General features: G+C 36.4%; 1 long non-coding RNA gene across 1 annotated transcript in view; it reads left to right on the top strand.

The window, feature by feature from the left end:
• Positions 1-5349: 5349 nt before the first annotated feature.
• LOC148052158 (uncharacterized) overlaps positions 5350-16262 on the top strand; it is a 94469-nt gene continuing 83556 nt past the window's right edge. The window contains exons 1-2 of the long non-coding RNA XR_015699261.1: positions 5350-5438; positions 7423-7525. This is a non-coding gene — a long non-coding RNA (uncharacterized LOC148052158). The remainder of the gene's footprint in view (positions 5439-7422; positions 7526-16262) is intronic.

Here is a 16262-nt window from a genome sequence, read left to right as displayed (position 1 = left end):
TGTGACTACTGAAGATAACTCAAGCAATTCCTTCTTTTAATTTGTAGTACATGGCCAACCTTCCTAACATTTTTTTCATACAGATTCTGTCCTCATGCTTTTACCATTCATGGAAGTATGTTTACTTAGCCAGTGTATTTATTTCTGTACACTCAGGTGTCCCCAAAACACTAAAACATAGTTTGACATCCTAGTGATGTGACCTTTTGTCACCTGTTTTCAAATCAAACGAGAAGACTGGTAGATTGTCTCTGATTTGTGGTAAGCAGTCTTAGGGAAACAGTCTGGCTGGTCTCAGGAGATTACTGTGTTTTAGGTTTGGTGGTGACCCTTGTTTTTTCTGCATTCAGTAGCATTGAGACATTGAAACATCAAATGATGTTAGTTTTCTTGGAAACACTATCTTTTACCACTTCTGTTCCAACTTTTTCTCCTGCTCACCCACGTTTGTCTCTTACAATGCACTGGGGTGCATAGCAAGGCTCCCAAACAGCAGGAGGTAAAATACTAGACCATGCATTAAAAAATAATTCATAAATATCTCAAGGGAAGGGGTTTCTAACATACATATGCCAACAGCTAAATAAAGCTTGTTTGGCTTTGTGTCCAACTCTTTAACTTTCTGTAATTAGTTGACAATTTTTTGTATGGCCCTTTTGTGAATTTCAGACAAAATTTTGGTAGTAGACCATGTTTCATTACTCTCCCTTTCACTCTACTGTTCCTCCAATAGATAACTGTTTTACTACATCTTATCTGAAAAGAAGCCTACATCTAAGGCTTTACATCAGCGTGTGAGATTTGATACCATCTTTGTCACAGTATCACTAAGGGTGCTGCTGTGGCTCACACTGAACAATGTAGAAAAAAGTCTCTGCAGAAGTGGCTATTGCTTACGTAGACAAAAGGTAGGGATAATGAATTATTAAGTGCTTTATTTCTTTGAGATAAAATAAATCAGCCCAGGTCCCATTGAAAAATTTGGGCAACATTAGGTGAGTAAACCTTGATAGCAATAAGCCAGTCTGTTGCTTGTAGCACTAAGCTTATAATATGTAATTGAAGATTTCAATTTTGTACTTTCTGCCTGTATGTCAAGTCTAGTAGAATATTCTGCAATGGGGTGTGAACTTTGTTATCCACAGATGATGATAAAAAAAAAAAAAGTGCATGTCGACTCTATCAACTTTGCCTTGATATCTCACTCCCACTGAATGCCTAAACACCACCACTTGTTTCTTCCTCTGTGAGAACCAATGTGTTGCTAAAGGAAGCTTTGTGTAAAATGCAAATTTTCCAAACTTTAATAATGTCAGATTATTTTCTTCAGTACAAGTCAGAGCCCAGAAAGTATTCCTCTCTTCTTTTTCCAGTCTTGTTTCGGTATCCAGTGATAATAAAAGTAGACTCTTCTTACTGTTTTATTGTTGGTTTTTTGTTGTGGTTTTTTTTTTTTTTTGACTTATATCTAAATTAGCCAAAAACTGTCAGGTACACAAGCAGAACCTGCTGCTAAGCAACAAGGCTGCATTACCTGGAGAATAATATTACACTGCGTTGAATACTGACAGAATTGGCAAATGGTCTCAAAGGAAGAGGATCAGTCACCATTCTGTTACAAACCTATAAATACAGCTGGTAACAGGGATTAGCAGTCTAGGGGTTTTCTGACTTAATAACTTACAGCCTGTGTCTTTTCAAAACATGCATTTCAATTGAAGTATGACTCATCATAGTCCTTTAATATATTAAAGTGTTATGGAATCTACAGACTAGCAACTTTGAAGAACACAAGTACAATCTATCAGGCTATGAACATTTAGTTTAGTTTTTATAGCATTAAGAAAATTCTTTAGAAAAGCCAAACTTGCAGTTGCCTAAAAGCTAAATTTAGAATCTTTTTCGTTTAGTACCCAGTGTTGGTCAAAAATAAAGACCATTTGCAATGATAAAATTATCCAGCTATGGATAGCTGGATATTATTCCACAGTAGATGGAATATCACTGAAGAGGAAAACTGAAAATCTAGTTTTCTGAGATTTATTCAACAAGCTTAGATCTGGTAACAGGCCATTTGATGCATTTCAATATATACTACTTTGTAACATGACTTACGCATTTTTCTCTTTATATACGAGATTTCTTTAGCTGTATGATGTTGCGCTGGATAAACCTCAAATCCATGTTTTTGCTTTCATGAATGCCTGCATGTTTTTAGGAACAAGTTAAAATGATGGAGATTCCACCTCCCCTTTCTGCAGCCTGGTGTGTTGTGTTGGTTAATTGTCCATAATGTCCCCAAAATAATAATCATAATCTCTCAGTTAAATAGAATTAGACTGCAACAAGACATTTATCTTTGGCCTTTTCCCCAAGGGCATAGGGAACAAATTATTTACTTCTTCCTGGAAGCACCCTTTAGCGTGATGGCTCAGTCATGATGTGAAAGGAAGATACAGAAAGTTGAAATGGAATTGAACAGTGCAACACAACTGTGTTAAATATTAAATAAATTAATAAATACTTATCGTTACTTTCCTATGCCGTTTCATGCATAGCCAATGCTCAGTGAAGGATGCCTCATTCTGATTTTGTATTGTGCTGTGTAAGACGCAGAGACAACGAGTGCCATACCTACTTGAAAAATATATACCTGCTTTTTCAGAAAAAGCTTAGTGTCCTCCTACTTAGTACGGTTTACTGCTGCAGAATGAGCTGTTGAGCCAGCAGGTCCAGCAATCTATACTGCATTTTCTTTTAGAGGACTAGCCTTTCGCATCTGGCTACTGCTGCCAATACATGTGGGAATCTGCTTCCCAAACCTGCAGGGCCTGGGGCCACACCTCCTCTCTGCTGCTCCATGCCAGAAGCCACTCTAGGTGCTCTCCAATCCAATCTGCAAAGATGTTCAACAAAATGTAACCTTCTTTGTATCAATGAGTGCTTGGAAAATAGAACAGCTCACCCATGTATGTTGTGTTTTCACGTCTGTCACCAGTTTTGTAATGTTGTAATGGAGTTTTGTGCGTAAAGTGTCCTGCAAGTACCAGGCATCAGTCTGTGCCTCAACAATGGCAGCCAAGTTATAATTTATCTAACATGCCTCTGTGACTTTCCTCTCAATTCCAGAGTAAATGGCTTTCTTACATCACTCATTCAAATGCACAACCAGGTTATCAAGTAGCTGCTACTTCTCTGCCTAACAGCACAAAAAGGACATAAAATGCCTCTTACTCAATGACCACTCCTTATGTGCTTCTCTCAGTGTGCCAATGGTGAGTCTTCTCGCTTCCCTTTATCCCTCGTCTGAATCTAACTCAGAACCTAGTCTCCGCACATCCTTACTACTAGCGAAAAGAGATGACGAAGAATAACATTTATTATAAGCAGATCATATGGCAATTAGACCTTCTTTGACCACGTAGCCAAATCCATCAGTGTACTAGTTCTCCAATGGGAGCTGATTTAAATTCTCCTGGTCTAAATGAACCAGCTCCGAAATCTCTGGTTTCAAAACATTTTAATATGAAGTGCTGCCAAACAGAACTGGTTTGTGAGACTCTGTTTTCATAAACAAAACGAGGAATTACTAGTCTGGCCCTAAGTCTTAAAAATATTCTGTAACATTGGGCTGAGCAGTGCTATTTAGTGGTCAACTAAACAAAGAATCCCTTTACTGTGTGGTTGGTCTTCCCCAACTGCATTTTTTTGCTGTCATAATATTTTTGTTTAGTTTGGTTAAGGTAGAACTAGTGCACTTATCCAGCTGTGCTCATGAAGCCTATTTAAAAAAAGGCAATGTGAAGTAAAGCCTTTGTGTGGTTTCAGCCATTGTAGTTGTATTTACTTGATGTCTTGACCATTTTGAATTTAATCTTCTAATCGAATCTAAATTATCCTTCTTTATGCTGCTGCTTTGTGTTTGAGATCGCTGGCAGCCAGGGATAAAAACAGTGTAGACTTGACAGAGACTTGAAAACTAGGTGAAAATGGTTTATAAGAGAACTATAGAAAGATTTTTTTTTTTTTCTTTAAGCAGGGGTTTACATCTAACTCAGTTAACTGTTTTTCCTGTCAGCTATTAAATAAAAGTCATTCACCATCAAAAACTCATCATCACAATCTTCATCATGAAAACACTCCCAAGATTTGTTTTTCAACCATTATTGCATGTTCTTGGTGTAGAGCACTAGGTATTTGAACTAATTTGTTCTTGTTAGGGTGAGGAACTGGGTCTTTTTTGATTGCATTAGTACCGTGACAGCCCCACAATCCCACGCGGGGTTTCTAGCCCACAGGATGGACTCTTAGGCACCTCACAATACAGTGCAGGAGACGAATGAACTGTGTGCACGTCTACTACAGCTAAGCTTTCAGATATTGTCCTGGTTTCAGCTGGGATAGAGTTAGTTTTCTTCTTAGTAGCTGGTAGAGCGCTGTGTTTTGGATTTAGGATGAGAATAATGTTGATAACGCACTGATGTTTTGGTTCTTGCTGAGCAGAGTTTACACTAGTCAAGGACTTTTCAGCTTCTTGTGCTCTGCCAGGTGCACAAGAAGCTGGGAGGGAGCATAGCTAGGACGGCTGACCCAGACTGGCCAAAGGGCTATTCCATACCGTGTGATGTCATGCTCAGTATATAAGCTGGGGGAAGAAGAAGGAAGGGGGGGATGTTCGGCGTGATGGCGTTTGTCTTCCCAAGTAACCGTTACGCGTGATGGAGCCCTGCTTTCCTGAGGATGGCTGAACACCTGCCTGCCGATGGGAAGTAGTGAATGAATTCCTTGCTTTGCTTGCGCGCGCGGCTTTTGCTTTACCTATTAAACTGTCTTTATCTCAACCCATGAGTTTTCTCACTTTTACTCTTCCGATTCTCTCCCCCATCCCACCGGGGGGGAGTGAGCAAGCGGCTGTGTGGTGCTTAGTTGCTGGCTGGGGTTAAACCACAACAGATATCTGTTGGCATGTGTGTGTAGAGGTGGATCTGTCTTCACAAAATACTATCGGGTAGGAAGAGAAGAACGTCTTGCTACCTTGAATTCCTCCCTACTATACTTAGCTGTCACTGATGTAGTATTTCACCATTGTAAAACTTGTCGCACAGTTGGGTTCAAAGGATCAGGTGTTTTCCTGATTTCAATGCAGGATTATTTTAAGAAATTTCCACATGTGATAGTTGCTTTACAAAACTTGGTGTTTATCCTCCATAAGCAGAATGCACTGTGTTGTGAATTTAGGGCAAACACTAAAAGTCCTGTTTTTATCTTTTCATTACAGGCTTATTGGAATATTTTTAAAATGAGCTCGCTTTGCTTTCTGCCCAGCAAATGACTGTGAGTCTTTATATGGTAGTACACCACAAATTCTGGATTCTCAGAGCTCAAGCTTTCTTACAAGTTATGTTTCCTGAGGAGAAGAAATTTTCAGCTGCTCATAGGTGATCTTTGGCTCATGCCTCTCTCTTACCACCTGAGTAAACCAGTCTCTTAAATTAAGCCGCTCTTAAACCTTGCTTCTAATTACTTCATTTTTAAAGTAGAGTAGCTACTGTGACAAGCTGGCTGAAGAATTTTTTTTTTAGGGTATACTGCTGAGCGCATTGCAGAAGATAGCATTTTCATTAGACGTGTTTACACAGCTTTTATATGGGGAGCTATTTATTACCTTGATCAAACAGCAGTCGGTAGTAGATGAGAGTGAGAACAAGACCGCAGAGATCCAGCTTGCTGTCCAGTTTTTCCTTTCAAATATTTCCAGCTTCAGAGAGAAAATAGATTAGGACATACATCAAAAACAGAACAGGAAGTTTGCAAGGGACTATACACAGCTTCAGACCTTTACTTTGGTTTGCCATAGTGCCCTATCAACTTGGCAGAGTTTTGGGAGACGTGCCTGTAGCTGATAACTTAAGCAAGAGAGAACGCATACTGTTACAAAGCTGCTTCCAATGCTTGTATTCTATACTCTGTCTATGGCTACATCATCTGAGGTCTAGGTTGGAGAAGGCAGGTGTATAATGTTTGAAGAGTTTAAGATTCATCTTTAGTAGGAAAGTGGTATATGCCGTACTGTGGCTGCACTAAGCAGATTTTCTCCTATTATAAGTCTATGAGCTGCACTAATTGGTAGCATAAAAACATTGTTGTAACTTAGAATATTCTCAGCATTGACTATTATATATTGACTAGACCTAAACCCATTCATTATGTGTCGTATGCACCAGAAGAAATGTTTTTTCTACATACACTGAAAATTGTTACTTCTTTTTGCTTTAGATACGTGTTCTAATGTGGCTTTAGTATAGCCATATGATAAAAATGGGTGTCAACTGCTAAGGTGTCTGGAAAGAGAGTAAGCTAAACATTTAAGCAGCATAAGTAGGCATAATTCCTTGAAATATATGGGAAAATGCTGACTTTATACAAGCTCAGGTTCTGGCCTTTCAAACTTCATCCTTGAAAAAAGGTAGAAAGTTTTCAAATAACTGTGGCCATGAAGTTTGTGATGTTGTTATTTAACGAAGTTCCTCCCTCTTTAAATGGACCATGAAAACAATAGTTGGTATTTTTCTGGCCCTTTATTCAAGGGCTTCTATGCCTACATACAGGTCAAGGATACCTAAGATACAGATATTTCTGCTGTTTCTATTGCACTTTGTAAGGATTTTTTTGCATTCCATTTTGATTTCTGACCTTTTTCAGAGACACTGGTTTATGTTGTGATTGTGATTCTGAGAGATGGTGACATTTTGTAAGTTTCCTGGTGGGGTCACTGAAGGGACATAATCTTTAAGTAAACATTTAATTTTTTTTTTTTTTTTTTTTTTTTGCTGGTATTGGTCCTACAGTACACTGTTCAGGTGGGCATTATAGGGAGTGGCTTCCAAGCACGAATAAACGTCCCAAAGCTATCAAAATCATTCTCTTTTCAGATACATTAACATCATAGTTTTCCAGTGTCAAGTTTCTAATGGATGATCATGTGAACAGTACCGTATCAAGTAATTTATTCAGGCCAGTGTCTGTTCACAATCTGAGGGTGATGTCCAACAAGATTACTTCGTCCTTCTTTGTCTTTTACAAATTATTCAATATATACTGCATGGATGGGTCTATGTATTAGGCTATCATCATGTTAGTACCGTTGTTCTGAATCACTAGTGCAAAATTTTCAGTATTTTTAAATGAACACAAAACCTATTCAGGGCTGCAGACTTGTGTAACCTTGGAAACTATGATACATGTTCACTTTAGAGACAATCGATTTATTACACCAGTGTCCGAATGTTTTGGATAGGAAGTGAATTACACTGTTTCATTTGTTAAAATATATTTATATGACTCATCTGCTGTTGTTGTTATTGCTCTTAAGCTATTATTAAGAGTAGTAGTACATTTAATGAAGACTTCCCTGTTTTGTAGCACTTGGAACTTCATTGAGGAGTGAAGCTTGAAGTCTTGGATTCTATTTACAAAGACAGTCTTTGCTTTGGAGAGGTCATGCTCAAAGGCCTCATGGAGACAGGTAAAGTTGTTACTTGCTAAATAGATTTCAGAGGGCTTTATAAGGGTCCCATTTATAGTCAGGTCATGGGAGGATTAAAACAGTTTTGAGAAGGCTGTAACATATAAATGTAAAGAAAAATTGGGAATTTACTTTCCTTTTTGTTTGAAATTACAAGTATTAATATTGCATAACATTGGTTACACTATTCTAGAGAGTATACTTTCAACCTTATTTAATTATTGACATTAAGTTTTAGCATTTATTTAAAAAGGATACGTGTGAAAAATCATTAATCTTTTGGAGGAGTGCCCTCATCTTTCAGTGTTACTGATAGTTATGTATATTCAGCAAGACACAATTATTCCAATCAATTAGTGCTCTTTCTCTATTTTTGAAACAGGAATGAAATGTATTTATAGCTTTCCTTAGCTGTAATAATGTATGTGTATCAGAGGCAGGATGTCATCATACTGCTCATTAGCACATGTGGAGCCACACTCTTTTAAAATCCCAACATTGTTTTTTCACTGTGCTATCTGACTTAACCTCTATTTCACAGCTACATATGGCTGCTGGCAAGAGACTGAACTTTAGCAGGAACAGTAAAAGCAGCTACGTGGGAAGACTGGGGTCTTTTAAAATATTTTAAGAGTTATTTTATAGAGGTTTTTGCAAAGCAAGTGTGAACTTGATAAATACTAGAAGAATACAGTTGTCACTAGATGTGCTTTGCTGTTCACTCCCTTAACACCATGTTTTCAAAAGGGGTATTTTGCTGTTGTCTCCAGTGAAGGCAGAGTTGGACAATAAGTGTGTATACAAATGCTTTTGATAAATAACTCATGTTTAATTCCTCTGGAGCTTTTATTGAAACATGTCCCTGACAGTATCAGCAAACTTCTTTCAGCTTTTTGGGGTATGTCAGTTCTTCCACACAACAGCTTTGATTTGTTTTTTTTTTTTTTTCACACTGGACTGAAAATAAAGCATTTTGAATATTTTCTTGCAATAGAATTGTGTCAGAACAGATGCTCTCAATTCAGAAGCCTTGATTTTTCTCTTTTTCTTCAAAAGTTTCAAAAGATTTCTAAACCTTCTCTACTAAAAAAACGTTATAGAAAAACAAAATGTTTCCATTATAGTTCTGGTTTCCATGAAAGGCACCACTGTCTATGAATTTTGCAAACCATTTAAAGGCTTTGCCTGGAATAAGAGCTTACTTCTTGGAAAGACTTAAATCACTATGACACAAATGGAACTTCCTCCTGTAAAGATAATGCCAAAATTTATAAGGAAAAGGGAAAAAAAAAACATTATTATCTCAACAAATAATAGTGAAATGAAAATTAGTTTTCATAAAGTAAGAAGGTAAGGCTTGGTAGTGGGATATTTTGTTGTTTAGTTCAATGTTATTCAAATTATTCATTAAATTCACATCAAATACAATTATTATCAATATCTAGCTAAGCATCTTGTTCCTCTGAGTTTCTGGATATTGAAACAGTTTTTAGCACTGGGAGTAGTATGTGACTCAACATATGATCGGGAAGGCTGCAGTGTGTAGCCAAGTGCTGCCATTGTTTTTGGATTCACATCTTTACATAACTGTACCATGCATTCCTACTGCATGTCATTGTAAATGAATGCATTAAAGCCCATGTACCACGTAGAAGAGACAGCAGGAAAAATATTTGAAAACCTCCCTTCCTGTTTTTGTCATGTACAATCATAGAAAAAGGCAACACACGTGAAAAACTTCAGTACTGAATGGTTTCCCCTTAAAATTGTAACTTGATGTTAATATGTCCTGAAATAGCTTTTAATTCTTCATTATACTTGTAATTATGCAAATTTTTAGAGTACTATTGTTATGTATAAATATTCATTTCCATATATGAAGGTATTAAGGTACATAGAAGTCAGATTAGCATACTGCAGTGAATCACAGCTGAGAAAAACAACATTGTAGCTCAATGTGTTTTTAACTGGAAATGGGCAGTGAGAGCCGCTGTGGACTAAAAGGACAGCTGGCATGACATCATTTGACATCCTGTGTGTAATTGGTTTTGAATGCTTGACGGATTTTTATAATGGTACAGAGGCACTTAGACTAGCAGGTAACTGTTGGGAATAGATTGATTGGTGGTGAGCCCATTTTCATGTTACTCTTACTTGAGAATCCTTTAGACACACTTGACATCAAAGATATGTTCTCTTTTAAGTTCAAGTGCTTGTCAACTGTTACACCCCTTTTCATCAAATTCAAGAAAAGCAGAACAACTTAAAACACCTCTATGTTATTTAATTAAGTGATCATTGTTAAAGATTAAATTTAAAGTGCAGTTATATATAGTAGGGGTGCAAATAGAGTATTGGCTGGGCAACCAGCATTTAGATTTTATGTTCAAATGATGTTTGTTGGCGAACCCCAAGCAGAGGATCACTTGTGAAATTGATGTCAGAATTAGATCAACCATCCCAACAACTACAGTAAGGGACAAGACAAGCTGTTTCTGTCTGTTGGAAGTGATAGCATTTTTATTTTTTAATATGTGCTAAGTGAGCTGATCAAAATAATGCAACAATTCTTGGAGTGCTACTGGTTTTGTTTTCCTTTTGTGTTAGGTGACTTCAAATTGTCAAGTGAAAGAAAAGAATTGCATCTGAAATAGGTTTGATTTTTGCATTCACTCTTCCTATTTTTTTTTCTCCATTTGTGTTTCTGATTGAATGAAAGAAACCAGGGTCCACCACCAGGATATTAGGAAAGGATTAGTGGAATTGGATACCTTCATTCTGGGGTACTGAATTTACTACATTATAAAGGAGTTTGCATTGCAAATAGTTAAACATAATGTAGTCTCTGAAAACCAGGCTATCTGGAATCAGGCACCAAAATACAGAAGATTCAAAAATGACCAGTTGCTCTAAAAATCTAGGTCATACACTTCTAGACTTTTGGTCTTTAAACTGGTGAAAAAGTATTTTGTTCTTCAAGGATATTTTTTTAACTCTGTCATCATTTGCTGCTAAAGGTTTGGTGTTTCACATGAAGTCCATTAAGGTTTGAATCTGGATAGATATTTGAATTAGGGACAATAAAATATCTCACATAATATGCTGTAAATATCCAAAGCAACTGCTATGTTAAATTTAATAGACTGTGCCAAACAATGTTCATAATATTTTATTAATGGCTGTGAATTGGATTTAGAAAATTTTACAGTGGTTGGACTGACCATTCATCCAAAAGATTTAGGTGCTTAATTGTGTCTAAGCAGCTGTCAATTTTGCGTGCCCTTAAGATGTCCCTTTCTCACTTGGCTGATCGCATCATGTTTGGAGACTCTGAAATGTTCAGACTTGAACCAGAAGGGAAAATTTTGCTTGTGACAAAACTGCAATGGCTTAAACCATTATGATGTATGTCTATGTCTTTATATATCTCTGAAAAAATATTCAGAGTTACAGGAAAGGACAAAGACAGTTGAAATAAACTTTCATGAAAATCTAAATATCTATTTTGCAGTGTTTCGTGTACTTACAAAGTACTTTGTTCGGTAGTAAGATGAGTCATTTTGATAACAGATGAGAAGTTTTTTCCAAACTGAAAGAACCAGCATTGCTCTGCTCCTTAAAACTCTTAATTTCACCAGAGATTTTATTTTTGAACAAAACCATGAAAGGATGGCCCACTGGTGACCACACCAGGTCAGCGGCCTTGGTATTTTATTAACAAAGTTCATCAGATAATTGCAAGTCTGGCTACCCAGATCCCTTCAGTTGTACAAACTGTTCTTAATTTTCTGTTGTAAAGATCTATGTGGTGGTAAAGTCAGAGTAAAGATGCAGTGCATTCTATCTTAGTGTCATTTGCAACTATTGGGGTACAGGAGGTAAAAAAATCAGGAGACAAAATCTTGCACTAGAGGAACATCTTGGGTGAGCCTACAAAAAATAATTTAGCAAAGCTAAAAAGTGCTATGGTTCAGCTAATAACTATAGCAGCTATTACAAATTACTTCAGCGATAATACATTTTTACCTGTTCAAAACTCATTGGCTTAGAGCTCATAAATGGCCACTTAAGTATTGCAGTTAATCTTACCAACTCTACTGTCATCATCTTGTAAAGATTATTTGGATACTAGAGGCTTTTCAACCCATTGGAGGGAGATATTTCACTGCTATTAGGTATTTGTTACAAATGTCAGGCAAAAAAATTGATCTAAAATTTTTCCTTTAATACTGAATAATTAAAAAAAAAAAAACAACCAAACATTTTTGCAGTTATTTAGAAATTTTCTTCTTGGTAATTTAGTTTCCCTAAGAAAGACCCGCAAACCTCAGCTAAAATATTGATGTAAAATCCAAAAATCTGCATGACGTGAAGGACATTTATTAAAGAAAAGACATATTTGAGACACCCATTGGTCTCCTTTTGGTTTAATAGTTCCATAGTGCACACACAAGAAAGTAGCTGTAGGTAGCCCTATGATTCCAGATGAGAAAGATATTGTTCTGGTTAAGTCTAGGAGACAGTCCATAGAAAATTAGGACTAGTCCATAGAAAATTAGCCTAGTAGCCTAAAATAACATAAGATAGTATTTGCCACTTAAAAGAGTCACTAATAAGACCAAAGAATGCATTCCCAAAAACCATGTTAAAGTAAATGCACATAAAGTGCAAAATGTGTAGGCTGATGCACTCTAAACTGTGTAATGCTGGCCTCATTCTTAGCTATGTTATGGTCTATTACAATATACAAGATGGATGATTTTTTTTTTTCTGGTTTTGAAGCAGAAATATATGTATATATTCTTCTATGGTTTTTTTACTGTTTAATTTCTTTTTTTTTCTCCTTTCCTTAAAATAAGAGACATCTTATTGTTAATCATAAAAACAAAAAAACCTAGAACCTACTTGTCCTCTGCAGTTAAAAACTGGGAAAATCCTATGAGCGGAGGCACTCTCTCCCGCATTAAAATGTGTCAGAGTGGTAATTTAAATTATGAAGGAGGGCCAGTTTCCACTGAAGCCTATCTAAGCAGAATTTAGCATACCTGTCATAGTCCATTTCATTTTCAGGAGCATTATACATCTGCTGCCTCCCAAAAGATAATCTTGGAAAACCAATTTGTATCAATATTTGACTTACATATCCGAAACTTCTAATCCTGTCCTAACCACTACACGGACTGATTTAAATATACTGGATTCTATCAATATTGCAGCTGTGTGTTTTGGGTGATAAAAGTAAAGATTGTCTAAATATATGGCTGCAAAATTTCTCAGAAGCAAAATTTAATGTCCTAGATCCTCCCTAAAGTATTTTTCTTTGTTATCACAAGACTAAGATAAAGATTATTGAGATCTGATTTACATATTAAATTAGGCATAATTTTAAAGGATTGAATATCTCAGTGTTGACGGGAAATTCTTACATATAGTCCTGTTTCTGTATATAACTATATATAATTGTATTATGTACAGTTATAGAAAATACTGTTATCCTTTAAGGGGAAATTTTGAGTGCTGGCTCACAGGAAGCACTTCAGACCTGAGATAACTTTTCCTCTGAGTGATGTTGTGACAAGTTTATACTTTTGCTCTTCCAGACATGCAGTCAAATTTCCTATTTTTCCCTAAATGGTTTACAGCTATCATATATGGCCAAAAGTAGGAGCTAAATCCACTTACAGCAGTTGAGAAATGCCACATAAATCTTTATTTAAATCAGTTTTAGAAGGTACATCCAATATAGTTCTTCCCATGTATTTGTATGTCCTGCAGCCTCAATACTGGTGAAAGTGATTTTTTTATGATTCATCATGAGTACTGGTGAAGAGCGGTATCTTCCTTCCAAGCAACCACAGTTTCCGTGCAGCAAGACTGTGCCTGTTCCTTAGTCCTTTTGCGCTTAGCTGACAGAAGCGAGAAACCTTAGAAATAATAGATCAGCTCTTTCATCCCTTTTCCAGAATCTTTGCAGTAATTAAAACCCAGTCGTCGTCTTCCATTTGCACCTCTTTGTCCTTAGTGTCAGGGAAGGAAAAACCTGGTGTTAAGCCTCCTGCCCCAAATTGTGTACTGACATTTGTGTCAAGCTAAACAAATGTGTAAAACACAGATCAGCAGTATCAGTTAATTTTGCTCTTTCCTACCTTCTACATATTTTTTTTTTTTATATAAGAGACAGTTCTCAGCATTACACAGGCTTTAGTATTTGTCGTTTGCACATAAATAACATTTGTAGCTGTATCCATGAATACACTTACTTTTAATTGATGTAAACGTTCTGCTGACTAACCCTTGATGTTAGTTGGAAACCTTTTGTAGTTGTTAAATGGTGTTTATTGCAATTGTATCAGTTGTTATATCAAGGCAATAGTTACTTTCCCTATAAAAGCCATAAAACGTTCCCTATCAGAATGGCCTTACACCGCTCAGGTTTCAAAATTATTTACTTCACATGATTGCAACACAGTCATTACAGTTTGAGGAAATATGAATTTCTGCCATGCCAGATGGTAATGGGTATTGACGGCTTTTTCAGTGAAAAGATAGGAAGCTTCTAAATTCCTTTTCTTCCAAAAGTCATGCCTTCCCACTCAACTTTATTCCCACCTGCCAGCAAAGACAGATTTTTCAAAAGTTACTTCCTATCTTGCACCAAAAGAACTGGCCATGTTTTAGCGATTTAGCAAGTTCACCTTCATTTTGTGTCTAAAGATTTAAAAATCTCTCTGAACATTTTTGGACAAAAGCTGTTGCCTGGGATTTTTATTGTTTTTATCATGACCCAAGGAGTTGGCATCTGGCTGGTTTGGGATTTCAGCTGCCTGTGGGCAGCCAACAGGAGCGGCTTTATCAGTGCAATTCGTATGGCAGCAAGGCAAAGCTACTGTAGGCTGTGGCTTATGTAGTGTTATTTGCAGTAGGGGAAATCACAGGTTGTGTAAGCTCAGGCAGTCTATCATAAGATTTTACAATTTGCACCAGTGCTTGCTGCTGGTTGCCTGTAATTAGGTCAACTCCTCAATGGAGAACATGCCCTAGCTTTGCACATCCTAACTGAAGAGGGCCGTGATGCTCTGTGTTAACTTTAGTACATCTTTTTCCTGTTCAATCTTTAAGTTGCAGTTTTGACAATGAAATCTTGTATTTATCCCAAGTGTATCAGAGGCTGTTTTTTCAGGATGGTGATTCTGTTGGTGCTGTTTATTAGACTAAACTAAAGGAAATCTGACCACCTTTGGTATATAGATCAATTAATGTAATTTACTACTACAAATATATTTAACCTTGAACATTTGACTTATTAGCATGAGTAATTGTTTAATATCAACATCTGTAGGGGCTAATTTATTTTTCAAAAAGCAGAGCTGTACTGTTGTAAACAAACTTCAAGCAGCAATAGGAGAGTTTCTACAACGTAGTTTTCATTCAGAGAGAACAAATAGACTTGTGTCTGTTCCCAGAACACACTGGATAGGAAAATGCTGCCTATTCAGGTGATAAACAAAGGTGCTGTATACTATAACATGTGCTCAAAAATCCAGATGTATTTGGAAAAGCAGCTGTAATGATGAAATAGGACTTCTCGGGGCTGATGGGAGTCTTCAAGCAATGCATGAGTTCAGTGATACGCATTGCCTATTTGATTTCCTTTAGAGCACAAACGTAGTCATGCTTCAGATCTTACCGAATGTGCCAAAATCTCTTCATTATGGGAAATTGTATAACGGGCGGCAGAAAAGAGTAACCATACTGGGTTTTACTGGAATAAGCTGATGCATAAGGTAGAAAAGAGAGATTTTCTTCATTTAAAATTTGGTCAGGGGAAAAAAAAATCACAGAAGACAATTATTAATCAGATCTTAAATGTGTCTTGAAACTTGTTTCATTATGTAAAGTAATAGGAAAAAAATAGTTACGTGGTGAGGAGGGGTCTTAGTTAACAGAAAACAAAAACATTTCTACCAGCCTAAGATCATCATCAGAACACAAAATAATGGTTAGAAAAGATACTTAACTCACAATTGAGTAGTTTTCCAAAACATTCCTTGTTATCACCTGCTTCCTCAAATATTCCTAGAAACTGAATCTCCATTCTATTCTTAATAACATTTTTGTAACAGCATAACTCACCCAATCAAATTGACTAGGCTTCAGGTAGTTTTCTCTCCATTTTTATGAGCTGTGGTAACTCTGGTGAAATCAAATGATTTTGTTTCATTTATGTACAAGTAGTGCTACTAAGTTCTGTGGAGAAACAATGATGCAAGATTGATATAATAAAGTGATGAATGAGGTCATGAAAGTTAAATTACTGTGTTAATCTATTTTAAGCTTTTTTATTTATTATTTATTTATTATTTATTATTTAAGTCTTCCTAGCATAAAGGATACAGCACTGGAAATTTTCACATTAAAAAAAGCAAACAAACAAAAACCTAACCCAACGAGCTAGCAAATGGGATGGCAGTTATGAGTATATGAATCAATGGCCTTAAGCCATTCAACCCAATAATCTCACGGTCATTCTTGTCAGCGTTTATTCTTGCATATCGTTCTCTACAAACACAATGCAGGGGTTAAAATATATACTGTACACTGTAAGAGTGAGTGTGCAAATAATGCTTTAGATAAAGTAGCCACTCAACTAGCTTTGATCAGTGATCAATAATACTTGCTTTTTTATGGTATGATTATTCCATTTAGTCTATTAATTACTCATATGTATTTTAATTAA

Source organism: Nipponia nippon, unplaced genomic scaffold (assembly GCF_047370975.1).
Source record: "Nipponia nippon isolate SJK-2023a ecotype South Korea unplaced genomic scaffold, ASM4737097v1 scaffold_5, whole genome shotgun sequence".
Lineage (NCBI taxonomy): Eukaryota > Metazoa > Chordata > Aves > Pelecaniformes > Threskiornithidae > Nipponia > Nipponia nippon.
This window is presented reverse-complemented; position numbering and strand designations above follow the sequence as displayed.